This window comes from Cynocephalus volans, chromosome 13 (assembly GCF_027409185.1).
Source record: "Cynocephalus volans isolate mCynVol1 chromosome 13, mCynVol1.pri, whole genome shotgun sequence".
NCBI lineage: Eukaryota > Metazoa > Chordata > Mammalia > Dermoptera > Cynocephalidae > Cynocephalus > Cynocephalus volans.
Genome location: NC_084472.1, coordinates 68,792,994 through 68,805,883, shown reverse-complemented (window position 1 = coordinate 68,805,883; position 12,890 = coordinate 68,792,994). Strand labels below are relative to the sequence as shown.

General features: G+C 33.3%; 1 protein-coding gene across 1 annotated transcript in view; it reads right to left on the bottom strand.

Annotated features, from left to right (window-relative positions):
• ZNF407 (zinc finger protein 407) overlaps positions 1 to 12,890 on the bottom strand; it is a 445,122-nt gene that overhangs the window by 301,168 nt on the left and 131,064 nt on the right. The gene's annotated exons all lie outside the window — the stretch shown is intronic.

Genomic DNA, 12,890 nt, shown 5'->3' with positions numbered 1-12,890 from the left:
CAGGATTGTCTGTATAGAAAATCCTAAAAATCCACAAAAGTAAACTACTCAAACTAATAAAAACTTTAGCAATTTCACAGGATACAAAATCAACTTACAAAAAATCAATTATATTTCTGTGTACTAACAATGAAGAATCAAAATTAAATTATAAAAACTTGTAAAATACTTAGGAACAAATTTAGCAAAAGTAGTAGAAAACATACACTGAAACTGACAGACATGATTAAAGCAGACAAAAGAAGACATACATAAATAAATCCCATGTTCATGGATTTGAATGTAATATAATTTAAATAGCAATGTTTCCCAAACTGACCTACACATTCACTGCAATACCTATCAAAATTCCAGCCAGCCCCAATGCCAAAATTAACAAGGTGATCCTAAAACTTCATAAGGAAACTCAAGGGACTCAGAATAGCCAGAACAATCTTGAAAAAGAATAAAGTTGGAGGACTCACACTTCTCAACTACAAAGTGACAATAATCAAGACATGGTACTAACATGAAAACAGAAATATACACCAATGGAATAGAACTGAGAGTCCAGAAATGAGCCCTTACATTTGTGGTCAATTCATTTTCAGCAAGGGTGCCAAGACAAAATAAAGGATAAAGAATAGTTTTTACCACAAATGGTACTGGATATCCACATGAGGAAAGAATGAAGATGGGTTCCTTCCTCATAATATCATGTGAAAAGTAATTCAAAATGGTTCAAAGACCTGTGAGACGTGAAACTATAAAATTCTTAGAAGAAAAGAGAAAGAAGCAAATCACTGAGCTCTTAGATTAGGCAAGGGTCTCTTAAATATAACACCAAAAGCACAAGTAACAGAAGAAAAAAGAGATAAACTGGACTTCATCAAAATTTTAAAAGTTTGTGCTTCACAGGACACAATCAAAACAATAAAAAGACAACACAAAGAGTTGAACAAATACTTTTATCTAGAATACACAAAGAACTCAAAAAACTCAACAATAAAAAGACAAATTATAAAGGGGGAAAGGATCTAAAAAGGCATTTCTCTGCAGAAGATATAAAAATAGACACAAAGTACATGCAAAGTACACAAAAGCATTACCCTACAGGGAAGTCCAAAACAAAACCTCAATAAAATATCACTTCAAACCCACAAGATTGGCTATAATCAAAAAGACAGACAATATGGATTGATTTGAACATCCATATGTTACTACCAAGAATGTAAAATGGTACAGCCAGTGTGGAAAACATTTAGCAGTTTCTCAAAAAGTTAAACATACAAGTTACTACATGACCAAGCAATTCTGCTCCTAGACATATACCCAAGAAAACTGTAAAACTTATGTCCACACAAAAACTTGTGCATGAATGTTCATAGCAGCATTAGTCATAATACCCCAAAAATGAAAACAATCCAGATGCCCATGAAATGATGCAGGGATGAAGAAACTGTGCTGTATCCACACAATGCAGTATTAGTTGACCATGAGAAAGAATGAAGTACTGATCCATGCTATAACATAGAGGAATGTTAGAAACATGTCAGGTGCCAAATAAAGGTCCAAATGAAGTCGGACAAAAAAGGTCACATACTATATGATCCCATTTATATAAAATGTCCAGAATAAGCACATACATAGAAACAGAAAGTACATTATTTACAGATGGATCAACAGCAAATGACTTTCTCTCAGTAGCAAAAGAACATAAAGTATAACACTTATTTAGGTATTCATTTTAAAGTTCATATATCATGTCAGTAAAAAGAGAGATAAAAACAATTAATTACAAAGCACTTTTGTGTCTTGTATATTGGTAAGCCGAAAATACTGAAAAATGGTAAAGTAGGCAAGATATAGTGATGCCTGAAAGAATTCAGGATACTCTCAAAGAAGGAGTAAAACACAAGGATAGCTAGGATTTTCCATGAGGAGGATGTTACCGGCAGAGGAAAATCATGAGAAAAGGTAAGCCAGTGTGAGAATATCAGGCATGTGTCCAGGCTACCGCATGGATACGGGCAAAAATAAGTCTGGAAAGGTCTCTTATGGACAGATTGCAACGGACTTTGAAAATGATGGTAGGATTTTGAAAAGTGTTCCATTCTTCTTTTTAAGGAGATATAATGGAGAATATGTTTTAGTAAATAATGTTGTAAGAAATGAAGACATCTTTTCACTAAACAGAAATTAAAACCAGTGAGTTTACCTAGTACCCAGATCTTGATTTATAAATACAATTCTCCACTGGAAGGATCTAGGGCTCCTTGGCAAAAAAGATGACCCAGGGCTGGGATATCTTGCGGTCAGAATTTTTTTTCAAATGTTTTTTAAATGATAGAAACATCTAAAGAACACAGAAAATGATATGAACCACCTTCCATTAACCAAGGTGGGGAAATATAAGCACCAAAAATATTCCTCGTGGAAATGAGTAATAAATAAAATAAGAATCTATGCATGTGCACTGATATAAACCAAAACAAGCAAATCAAAGAGCAAAATTTTAAAATCTCTTCTAACTAATAAACACAGAAAGAGTGACAGACATTCTACAAAATAATTGGCCTGTAACCTTCAAAGGTTAAACTATCTGTATTACAGTATTTCTTCTCTCATTTAGCATAAATATAGTGGATTATATAGAAACAATATTTCACTTTGCTCAATGAATTTAGGCCTCTCTTCTGCATTAGAAAATTGCAAAAGAAGGGTTACAGAATTTCATACTCATCTAATTTTTATAGTTGGCAATAAGATGCTTTGTTTCTGCAGTGACTTATTCTCATACTTCTATAATTTCCTTTCCTTGCTGTATTAAAGGAAAAATAATGGTTTCTATTATTTAGAATTTTACTCCTCAAATAAGATACTAAGACTTGGCCTACTGTTATACTTTCAACTATAATAGTATACTAAAATATCCACAGACCCACATATTATTAAAACAACACTACGCTTAGCTGAAACTATTCAGAAAACAATAAATTCTAAAATTTGTGGATTAGGCCCTTAAACAATACATCCTGCAAAATTTTCTGACATCTGCCGCATTTCCTCTATTTCTTTCACTGCAGTTCTAAAATCTTCACAGAAGAGGACAAGGACAGTATGGAATCCAAAAGGAAGGTATCGCAATTAGGTTTTATGACCATCTGTATAGTAGAAAGCCCCTAATACTAAGTAATAATTGCAGCACTTGAGCAAAACTGGCACCATTATTTTTAAAAATTCAAATACCTTACTAGAATAATACAGGCACTATTCAACATGAGTTGATAAAGTAGTGCTTTCTGGCAAAAAAAAAAGGTGAAAGAAAGGTAAGGTAAGGGCAGAGGAGAGAGGAGCCATGAAGAGTGGAGGTGGGAAGAGAGGAGAGGAAGGAGACCTGCACACACAGAGCTCTAATATTCTTATGGCTATGTAAGATATTTTGCAAAGTAAAATTGACTGAGATGGAAGCTATTTTGCATGGTACAGTGGCGATGGCTAACAAATGAGTTTTGTGGGCTGAATGTTAGTCCCCTGCCTCATCTGCCACCCCTAATGACAGCAGCCACCTGCTGTTTTATTGTCACAGCTGGAGCCAGTTCACACTCCTTGGTGCTGAGCTCTGCCCATGAGCACCAAGCTCTCTCCTCGCCTCATTACTTTGATGAACTTTTTATGGTCAGCACCCATGAAGACCTCATCTAGGACTCCACAACACAGACTGGCTTCAGGGAGTGCTTTCAGTTACATGAGGTGATAACACACAGGGACACTATGGCTGCTAGTGCCTGTCAGCTAGGCCAGAAGTCACTGTACTATACTTTTGACAAGACAGTGCCCCAAACAGGTAAAAATGTCATGAAATTGTCATACTTAATAATATTCTTTTTTCCTCATTATGATGTACAGTTTTTTAATGATACATGTTATTACAGAAAGCCTAATGTACTGTTTATGATTGCTATCATAAAATTAAAATTCTTTTCATTTTTTATGTATTGAAAGTCATGGGAAGAAAATTTTTCCTGTAGCCTTTAAAGTCAAAGGGGATAAAACTGAAGCAGAATCAAAATCTTATTTGTATTAATAAACTATTATAAATTAAAACTTTATAAGTTGCATTTGTAATAAAAATATGTAGCAATAATATGTCAGCAATTTCAAATTAAACTTGATATGTAATTTTGATGATAGAAAGGCTGTTCAAATAATGATGTATTGAGTAGCAATACTCTTTACAAGCAAAACCCTTTACAAGCTTTCTGATCAGTGCTGGCCAAATTCATGTCAGAATTCATCTGATATTTGACTACATCTTGCAGAGGAAGAAAAAAATCAGATAACTTTAAAATGTTAGCAACACTGAAAAAACAATTAGCCAACTCTTAAAACTTACTGTGTGAAAATTATTGTACATAATTTTTATTATTTACAAACATTGAGTCATGACTAATCACAAAAATTTAATGTAAGAAAAGAAACTCTTCATAGCATTAAAATAGTTGAGCATATTCCCATATTTACAAACACACTAAGAATAATTTTTAAATATCCTAAAACCACCAAGTAACATTTTAATTTTCTAATGCCTGAAAGCTATTATAAGCCTAAATACCAGAATATTCAAGTGTTCACAGTGTAGAATTGCAGTTGGTGAATTTTTGACAAATTCTGCAACGTTAGAAGCTACTAAACATCAGTGACTGATTTAAAAACTCTGCCAAAAAATATACATGTATATTACATAAATATATGAAGTGATTTATTTTATGTTAGTCCCTCCTCAAAGCATATATGTGTTATACTTTTCTTGGTTCTGCAATGAAATTTCCATTGTTAATATTCAAAATACTGATATTTTACTTAAAAGATATCATGATGTGAGCATTACTAATGCTGCTGAGCATGAACCTTGTGCTGAACCAATAGCACTAAGAGTACTAACATCGATGCTTGTTCCGAACTCTATACTGCCAAATAGCAACAAAGGTGCTGACATTCATATCAGTTTACAAAGCTCAGATTTTTTTACATATAAAACTTTCTTATAAATATTTTTAAATAGTTTCCAGGAATTGATAATATTTAAAAACAATTATTAACTAAAAATGTCTTCAATTTACAAATTAATAAAAATTCATTTCCTTATCATATCATTTTTAATTCAACCAGGTAATTCTTGAAATAACAATCAAAATATTAACATGAAAGGAGCTGCACCATTGTGTATTCTTATTTTAATTACATTTAGAACTAAACTAATTATGAATAAGATGACATACACACTCTCACATATACACACATGCCATGTATGTAAGGCAGAATCAGTTCTTTGAAATTCTGTTGAGCTCAGATATTTTCCTTCAGCAATTTAATAACAAGTTAAATGTATAGTTTATAGAAACTATCTTTAAAGAAAATACACACACACACACACACACACACAGAAAAAACATCCACTAGCTGTATTGAATGACATTTAACACATATCAATCAAGTCAACTGAGGAAATAATTTACCTCATTTCACACATTCTCCTTTTCTCGGGCAAATATTCTACAACAAATTATTCTGTACTGTAGTACAGAATGCTATGTATGTAATTCCTTTCAGTAACTGACGGGATGCAAGGTACCTTTAGTGAAATCATGGTGCTGTTTTCTGTTTAAGTAGGTGAATAGTTAATTGCTAATGATATGTCTCTTTGAGCAACAAGAAAGGAAAAGAGAAAGGAAGGAAATAAATATACAACTAAATGAATGAAAAGATCTAGAAATAGATGTGAGCAAGAAATATATACATATATATTTCAATTGGATTGATGTACCAATCAATAAAGAAGAGATACCCAAGAAAACCTACCTGCTTATATAAAGATGGAGATAGCAAAGAATGCAGACTCCTTACATAAGGCATGATCCTCAGTAACAAGATGGAGCCAGATGCTACAGCAGACATCCAAACTGAGAAATAACCAGAAGACAGACAAGTTTCCTAACTTGGACAAAACTGAACTCTCATCTACTCTAAATGCTTATTTATACATAATCGATAGTCCTCAGATATCCTCACCACCTGCAGCATTTGTTGTTTTCCCAAAGAGAGTGATGGAGAAAATACATTGAAGTAACTTATATAAAATAAGTGAGATCTGTTACTAAAATCACACACATACCCAAAGGCAAGAAGGTGGTTTCAAGCAAATCAGAAACTCTGTGGCCCCACAATGTCAAGGGACTACGTTTGAGAAAGAATATAGCAGAAAAGATGAAGAAAAGTAGACTTACATTTTAAATGCATTGAAATTCTACAGTGTTTTCTTAATCCTTTATTATATCTGATCTCTACAATGATGCTGTGAGGTTGACAGTAATTTTTTATTGATCTATTTTTTAAAATTAGCAATTTCCAGCCTTTTTGTCCACATCAGACAAATTTCCACACAATGGCTCTTTCCAAAACACTATTTAAATAACTCCACCTAATGAGACTTACAAATATCCAGAAAGACATAAATAGTTATTTGTACAATGGTAGGAGCATTTTTTTCATTCACCTCATAGGTGCACATATATGATTCTCCACAAGGTAAACAATTATTAAGTTGCCCTTTTAAAACTGACCTTAAAATTTTTTTATTACATGATATTTGATATCACCCCAAGAACAGATGTGACGTCCAGGTGAGTCTGAAGTATATAAAGCTCTCTGTGTGCCTCTCCCTTTCATCTCATCACCTACTCTCTGAAACAACCATGTGCTGAGTAACATGATTATACCCGCACTTTATTTTATAGCTTTACCACATGTGTATATCCTTAAATAACCCATTGTGTAATTTGGCTTATTTTTGAGCTTTCCAAAAATGGTATCAAATTGTGGCAGTCAATGGACATTGGGTGTTTCTAATTTTTTATGGTTCTTGAAAACAACCCCCAATTTTTTTTCCCCCAATTTTTTTAATAGTTTCTTTGGCAGCAGATTTTCTGTGTTAAATCTATCAACTTTCAAGTATTTTGGTCTTGTCCACTTTTTTTCTCTCCACAACACCTCCCATAAGTCTAAAGATAAGAAGAGCACACGTGTTCTTTTATTTAAAAATCAAAAATATGTTCACGCACAATGGGCAACATATACCTAGTCAAACTTATTTGAAGTCTTATTAAATAACCTTATCTAACAATCCATTTGATACTTCTAGAAGTAATGACCTCTTCCCATCCTGAAGACAAAACTGAACATGCAGTGAGAAGGAACTACCACAGTTCCAACAATAGTGTCTGGTACAAATGCAACCAAGTGTTCCTTATGCTTGGAGAAGTGAACTTAACCACTTCTCCACTGGGTGTCCATAAATTACATTCTGACATAACACATAGAGGAAGATGATCAATGGCTAGAAGGAAGGAGCAGCTGATGCTTTCCCAGGAAACATAGATAAAAGAAAAAATAGCAATTCAAGCAGTAATTACATTAAAATACCATCAACAACAGAAGACATTAAAGAATTGATTCTGCATACTATACTCTTCCCCAAAACTCTACTTGAGTCCAAAATCCAAAATTTAAAACGTACTTCCATTTAAAAAAAAAAAATTCTTCCCATTTTTTTTACAACTCCAAAATCTGCTTTCAAAAGAACAAAGACAACACTTAAACTTCCAATAACATAACCTGAATATAATAATAATAATAATAATGCCACTGCATGGTGGCATTTTTAGGTGTAGTATGGTCCAACACCTAACTAGTTACTACACCTAACAAGTTAGCTATTACAACAGTGGGCACTCAGGATATTTTACGTTTGTTTCAATTTTTAGGTTAAAAGAAATGAATATAAAGAAAAACTGGAATTTTCTCAAAAGGGCAAAGTTAATCCTTACTATTCGTTTCATTCTATGGTAAGAAAATTAATATTTTCCAATCAATCAAGGGTAATAGAAGACATTAATTTCAATATGCATTCTTAAATTAAGAAAAGATACACTGTCACCCAACTCCACTTCCATACTTCTACCAATAATTATAAGAATTCTTACTGCTATATTTCTGTGAAAGAAATATTATATTTTCCTTTGGGATATACAAACAGAAAAATGTTCGTATGTGCACAGATATTTTTTACATTTATAAGTAAAGATGTCTAGATTTAGTAAAAGAAAAACTGTGCCAAATATAAACATATATTCTCACGACAGATTGATTTAGTTAGAACAATCATAATTTAAACCTATTATTCAGACAAAGACAGAAAGACAAATTATATAAAAAAATATCAATATACTATGTTTTATTTAAAGAAGACTACACAGAAACATTTTAGAATAATATGGAAAAAGCAACTGTTTTCTACTTCATGCCATATATAAATGCAGAGAAAATAGATAAAATTTATGTTTATATACATATAAAAGTAGATGTTAACCATGATTATCACTGGTCAGTAAGATTAGGCTAGAATTTCTATTCATGTTTTTCTTTAATTTCCAAATAATCTACAGTGAGTCTCTTAATTTAATAATCTGGAAAATATAATAAATATGCAAGCAAATTATTCCTGATATTCCTGCCAACACTCTCATGCTGCTAAGAAAAAAAAAAAAATTAAATCAGCTACAAAAACTCACTGCATTGACACTGAAAGTGCAGATGCACCCTAGTCCGTAAAAATGCCAGACTATCACACAGAAAAGCTAATTCTGGATGGATGGTCAGGTCATAGGTCATGAGACCACCTACAATCCAATTTCACATCCACATTCAGCATGTGCCACTTTGTGATGCTAGCATTGGAAATAACAAGATAAATAAAAGTATACAATCCCTGTGGAAACTCCCTGCTTCATAAGAGAAGTCAGAATATAACAACTGGGGTAACATTTCACTTTATGAAGGACTAAATAGTTCATAAAAATTCTCAGTGTTAATTCATTGCCTGAAGGTCACTAAAAACAGTGTTTCCAGCCAGGGATTAAACGCTTATCTCCATAAGAAATAACTTGAGAGCCAAAATTGTAATCAACCAATCAAAGGGCCCCATTACAGTAGTAAATGTCTTGTGTTGGATATTATAATAATTTAATGTACAGTATTTACCTGATTCCGCGAGACCATTAATTTTGAGATACACAATTGATTTAATAACACCTTTTACAAAGGTAAAAAAAAAACAAAAACAAGAAATAAACAAAACACCAAATTAATGTACCAATTAACTCTAAAACACATCATAATTTCAAAAATGTTAAAATATGAGAAAATGTCTTATAAGCAAGAAGCATAATAAAACGTAATATACCAATTCTTTTAGAGACAACAGACATATAAACAACTAACAAAACAAAATGTTCAAGATAAAGGCAGAAGTAATGTAGTAAAATTTCTTTCACAACATTTTAGACTGAAAGAAGTTATTTCCATTAAAAATACCTGTATGGATACCAATTAGGGAACTTCACAGTGACAACTCATTAGAATTTTATCACTACCTGTCCTAACAAGGAATATTATATATTTAAAATACAACCCTACAATGGTACTTATCTGATTTAGTAATTTAAAAATTTACAGAGAACCTATTTCATAAATATGAAAGTTAGACATTATGATAATATTAACTTACAACTAACTAAAGAACCAAAATATTAAACAAGAATTGAGACATCTTACGTGCGTGTGCACGCACACACACACACACACACACACACACACACACACACACACACACCCCTCAAAAGACAGGATAAAGCCTGACCAACCATATTCATGCTCTTTCTAGCTAAGTATCAAAGAGAAAAGAAAATTAATGCTACTGTATTTTTAAAATATGTTTCTGAATAATCAGTGATCATTCAACTAAAATAAATGTGTCACTTTCTCTCCCAAATTGCAATCCTCAATCCCAGTTACTTGCTTCTTCTCCAGTGTTCTGTATCTTAGGTAGTAGAACACCGCTCTCTAGCTAATTGGCCAAGCTTATAGTAAAGTCAACCTTCACTACTCCAACTCCATCCCCCTTGCATCATTCAGTTATCAAGCTCCACCTCCTAACATCTCTGGAAACTATTCTCTTCTACCTACCCACACTCACTGCTTCATTACTTAATGGTTTCATCACCTATTTCCTGAACTATTAAAAACTATTTAAAAAGTGTCCTAACTGACCTCAATGCCTAAAATAATTCTAAATTCAGGCAGGCATTAATGGAATATATATTGAAGATCTACTATGTACAGAGTAACCACATTAAATTTCATCCAAACCAAAGCATTTGTGAGAAATAGGGACTAAGCAGATGAGATGCCTGAACAACAGGAATGAAGCTTCTCTGCTCTCTGGAGTACTTTAGTAGAAAAATCTGAGTGTATGGAAACTGTGAGCTACATTCTACAAGCAAGCAAAAAATGAAACACATTTCTAAAAAAAATACCGTATCCCTCTTCCTAAAACAATATAATCTAACCTATAAAAAAAGACAACTTTCATTATTGAATTTTGATATTACTTTTAAAAAAACTTCAAACGACAGAGTACTCAATCAACAAATATTCAAAATACCTGTAGTTAGGAAACAGCTTGATTCAGACTATCTCTGAAAAAATATTAGTTTGAACCAAATAAAATTGCAGTTTTTATAGAAAAAAGACAGTTGAAGTCAGCAATTTCATGTGTCTCAACCTCATTAAGATATTGGTCTCATCTCTATTTGTCAGTGTACATTTAAGAAGGACGAGTATTTCAGTTCTTTCAGACTGTTAATTTCTAAAACGTATTCTCTTTTTACAGATAAGAAAGTATGTCCTCTTACATATTACAGTAAGGGAGGAAAAACAGATTACTTTATGCAACAGTTCTCACATTAAGAACATGTTTGTTGAGAATATTTTCATTTCTCTTTAACTAGTTTAAGTGCTCTGACTTCCTTCTCTGCTAAAACAACTACAGAGAGGAGGAACAGTGAAGAATTAAAAGCAAAGCTTTGATTACCAGACTCGGCTAAAGAGCTAAAGATATTAGAACATAAAGAATAGTTTCACAAAGTAATTTACCATTCAAAAGCACTTTAAGACTTCTTCTAACTGCTATCTCATCTTTCCCACTTGGTGCAGAACTCTAGGCAAGAACTACCCTGTTTTTCCTTTGTAAACTTTACCTCATTCCAGGTTTTCACTTCCAATCCTATAGTAGCAGATAACTGTAAAATTCAGTTGGGCAGTTTATCCAAAGAGAATGACAGATTACAGATAAAACTCACACTGTGGGGCCGAGCCCGTGGCACACTCGGGAGAGTGCGGCGCTGGGAGTGCAGCGATGCTCCCGCCGCGGGTTCGGATCCTATATAGGACTGGCCGATGCACTCACTGGCTGAGTGCCAGTCACGAAAAAGACAAAGAAAAAAACCAAAAACTCACACTGTGGTTTACAGCCTCTTAAATAGTGATTTTCCTCTATATCATTGATATTAGAGGGGCTGTTTTCATGCCAGAGTTTATCTTTATTGTTACAAAGCTTTAGGTATGTATATTTAGGTATATATGTAATTCACTCATTTTACATGTGCAGATCAGACATGGAAAATATACATATTATGAGTGAGAATCAGATATAGATCCTATAATACCTACACTACACTATACTGTCATATTGTCCTGTAGGTGTTTTAAAAGTTCTTGCTTTTTGGCTAATCTTGCTCTAGATTTAACACAGACTGCTATCCTTTCATCATTCTTATTCAGAGAGGTTATAATATAGTATCATTTAGGTTACAGCTATCTTTCATTACTCTAGACCTGGTAAAATAAAATAGCTGTTTTAGGCTGTACCCCACAATTTAGAGGTAAATATATGACTATTCAAATTATTTGTGTGCACATGTGTGTTTACTTGTACATGTGTGTATATTTGTGTATATAAATGTGTACATAACACATTATAAATATATACAAACATACATACATTTACACACAAGTGTAAACATAAGTACACATAACCACACATAAATGGTATGTATATATATAAAAATTTCCCAACTTAACTGTAGAAAAAGTATTTATGATTTATCCAACTATATTTTTCTTAATTGTTTTATTGCTGTAATTTTACACATTATCCCCTGACTGACTTCCATAAACCGTCTCATGTGTCATAGACACGCTTTTTATATCACTTGACCACTGATGATCTCAAACTTCCTGTGATGCAGCTGCCTGCCACTGCTATGGGACAAAAGACTGTTTCTCTGCCAAGTTTCCTAAGCCAAAATGAGTGACAGCAATAACAGGTACCAAACTGATACGTGATTCCCAGCAATAATCACATTTGCACAGTGTAGGAGATGCCAAAAGACATCTTTTGGTTACTATCTCTGTGTGGGTACTGGGAGGAGGTGATTCCTCCAGACTCTGCTCTAGTAACTACTCATTACCCCAGCAGGGAACTACCCCAGTAGGGAAATCTAAAGGTCAGTCTGTAGTGAAGAATCAGGGACCAGGAGAAGTGGCCAAGTATCAACACAAACAGAGTTACCTGAATCAATTTCCCTAAACCCAGAGACTCAAAACCCCTACTCTTCACCCTGTAATTCCAACCCTGCAGTTGGACCCAGGCACCAACTAAGTTTTCCTTGAGCCAATCACTATACTACTCCCCTGGACATGTGAGAGACAATGGCTTGTATAATATCTGTTTAGTTCATTGGACTGAACCTACAAGGGAGATATGGTTGTTAGACAAGACCTAAAGGAAGTATTCGTACACATATGTAGTGAACTGAATGGTGACTGTCCTAACCTCTGAAACCTGTAAATGTTACCTACCTCATCTATGGAAACAGGGTCTTTGCAGAAGTTATTAGGTTAAAGATCTAGAAATGGGAACATCTACCTGAATTACTCAGGGAGGCCCTAAA